We start from the raw sequence: 3346 nt of genomic DNA on the forward strand, positions 1-3346 counted from the left end.
TTTTTTTCACGGACTCTCTGAGGAAGGGGACAGCTGGATGCACTGAGCACCAGCAGCCTCATTTCCCAGAGGGGTGACAAAACCTGACCAGGAGAAGAGAGTTACTTATCCAGTGCCATGTCTGCTGTCCTTCTCAAAGACAAACGTGCTTTTGGGGAGCAGAGGTTTGAATCCTAGCTCTGGAACTCAACTGCCGAGAAGAGCTTGAGCAAATCCTCAGGCCAGAGCCTACTTTGTGCAGCTGTTGGTGGAAGGTCACAGTTGATGCTTCTTTGCTGTGAGGGTCAGAGGAAGGGATGGACACCAAGGGTCCGTGGCCGAGTCCATCACCATGTCTCTGCACAAGGTGATGGTGCCACCGATCCCAGCCTATCTGAGCCTGACTGCTCAGAGGAGGCCAGAGCTGTGGCCTGGGCAGCAAGGCTGCAAAAGGCTTTAGGAGAGGAAGGACGGTGGGTTGTGAGGAGAATAGGTTAAAAAAAAAAACAAATCAAAACCAAAGTGCTAAGTTCAAAAGATCTTCTTCTCAGTGAAGCACGTTCTGGGGAGGTAACTCGTCTGGTAGATACTTGCCATACTTGTACAAAGCCGTGGGTCCAACCCGTGCCACTATCCATGTGAATGGTAGCTTGGGAGGCTAAGGAGGGCTGTTGCTTCTAGTGGTAGCCTGGATTACATGGGAACACTCCGTCTTAAAAAAAAAAAAAAAAATCATTGGAGTTGGAGAGATCACTCAGTAGTGACTGCTCTTCCAGAGGTCCTGAGTTCAATTCCCAGAAGCCACACAGTGGCTCACAACCATCTGTGATGGGATCTGATGCCCTCTTCAGGTGTGTCTAAAGAGAGAGACAGTGTATTCACATAAAATAAGCAAAATAAATCTTGAAAAAGAAATCAAACTGCCAAATGGTAATAAAACTTTTTAAAAGATTCAAAGGAGGCTCTGATTCCAAGAAAATTAGTGGCTTAGGGCCTGGACCACCACATTCCCCAGCCTTTTCTTTCTTTCTTTCTTTCTTTCTTTCTTTCTTTCTTTCTTTCTTTCTTTCTTTCTTTTTCCATTTATTCCACAAAAAAGAATTGAGCATCCTCATGTCTGAATGGTGCTCAGAGAGGACGGAGTCCCAGTTGTTCCAGTGACCAGAGAGGCAACACAAAAAGATAGCATCAGGGCAATAATGGTTTGGGCTATGCTTGCTGTGCTGGGGAAGCCCCAGGGAAGCAGACATACTGAAGACATACTTCCTTTTATTTTTAATTACAGACTGTGTTTTTATGGCTGAGACTAATCCACATATATCACTTTATAAGCTACTGTTTTTGTTCAGTGGGATGTCATAAATGTCTGCACTGTCATTATGAAACTCTGTAAATCTTGTCCCTGGCTGTGATGTATTTTCAGTAGAGTGATGCCGTATTTAATTGGATTTGGACATTTAGGTTATTTTCAGCTTTTTCCTCTGTGATAAATGTTATGGGTATTATTGTAGTTAATTATTTCTGATCTTCCTTGTTACTTCCTTTATATAGATTGCTAGTCACAGGGCTCCTAGACAGAGTAAAATATCTTTAAAACCTTCTCAATAATTCATCAATACTTGATGCTCTGGGTGGCTTTCTGAGATGACTTCTGGGGTGCCTACAATAGCTGTGGCATGGTGAGTCCTTAAGTCTGTGTGGTGTCTGGAGAACCAAGACAAGGGTAGAAGGCTTTGAGTCATAAGCCTTGGGGACCAGGCTCAGCCCCTTCACTCTTTAATCCCAGCTATGGCCGCATCAGTTCTCCCTTTTGAAACCCACCCTTTCCCCTGAGGCAGGTTGATGGTTCCACCCTGACCACTTCTGTGAGGATCCAAGGCACTGAATATAAAGCACGCATCTCTAGCTAGAATACAGTAGGAGCATAGCAATTGCATGCTGTTGCAGGATGACAGCTCCTTGGTTGGCACTACCATAGATTCTTGTCCTCTGCAAGCTGATGTTTCAAGATGAAACCTTAGCCTATCTGACCCAACACTGGAAGATCCCAAGGAGCTCTGCAGATAATGGGGCAAATGGCCAAGATCAAGTCCCAGAGGCTGAGAAGACAACACATAGTTCTAGGTGCAGAAGAGTGGAGGGGTGATTGTCGAGCTGTCTGGGATTTAGAGGAAGAAGGAAAATGGGGAGGTAAAGGAAGAGGGGTTGGGGAACTGCAGATGAGAGCCAGAAGAGAGGGCTGCCTCTGTCAGTGTCGGGAAGGAAGATGGATGCTGTCAGCACAGGCTAGCCGGAGGGTCTTCTGGTAGTCAGCCCGGCACCTAGGTCTGTGACTACTCACTGTGTGGTACTGGACAAGAACCTCACCTTGGCTGGACACTAGTACACCCATCTGTAGAGGAGCCTAGTGTCTGCCCATCTTAGGCACCCTCTGGACTGGCAATGCCCTGAAGAAATTAAATGGCTTCCTAGGCTGTTCCCCAGAGAAGTGTAAATACCTACCCAAATGGTTTCTCTTCTCCTGCCCTGGGGCTCTTCAAATAATAAGAAGCTATTTCTAGGACTTAGTAGAACAAAACATTCAGAGGGGAGGGACTTGCTTAAGGAGAGAGGTCATGGGCAATGCAGAGGACAGGGGAGCACAGAGGTAGCAAGTCAGGCTGGGACCTCCCAGTCAGGGGCTGCTGCTCATATGGACATCAGCAAAGACCACAAAGGGGTACTGGAGTTAGCAGCCCAAGTTCTTCTCATGTGACTTAAGCAATAGGACCTGGAGTTCAGTCCTTGTTCATCCTCATGGCTAGGTGTCCTGATGCTGCAGGGTGGGTTCTGTGAAACCAACACTGACAATGTTGGGAGCACTCGATGCCTGTGAGGGAAGGGTGGTGTTGGAAGCACTCAATGCCTGTGAAGGGAGCTTGCCTTTGTAGCAAAGGAAACCCAGTCAGGAACACAGGACCATCAGTGCTTGTCAGTTCCTGGTTTCTGGCCTCCCTGTTTGAAATGCCTGGCAGTCATCTCTCACCACTTCCCTCCTCTACTCCTGCTTCAGCTATGTTTCTGGTAATGTGCTCTCTGCTGGGTCACAGTTACGGCACGACTTAGTTCTCTTTAGGGAAAGAAACACAATTTCCCTTCTTCCACTCTTTCTGTGTGTTTTGGGCCTTGAAGTCAGAGAGGAGGGAGACAGCCCTGAAAAAGAGACAGGGGCTGAGTCCTTGTAAGGACTCTCGAGACAGGTGTGGTGGTGGTGCAGGCCTTTAATCCCAACACCGGGGAGGCAGAGGCAGAGGCAGAGGCAGAGGCAGAGGCAGAGGCAGAGGCAGAGGCAGAGGCAGAGGCAGAGGCAGAGGCAGAGGCAGAGGCA

Source organism: Mus pahari, chromosome 10 (assembly GCF_900095145.1).
Source record: "Mus pahari chromosome 10, PAHARI_EIJ_v1.1, whole genome shotgun sequence".
Lineage (NCBI taxonomy): Eukaryota > Metazoa > Chordata > Mammalia > Rodentia > Muridae > Mus > Mus pahari.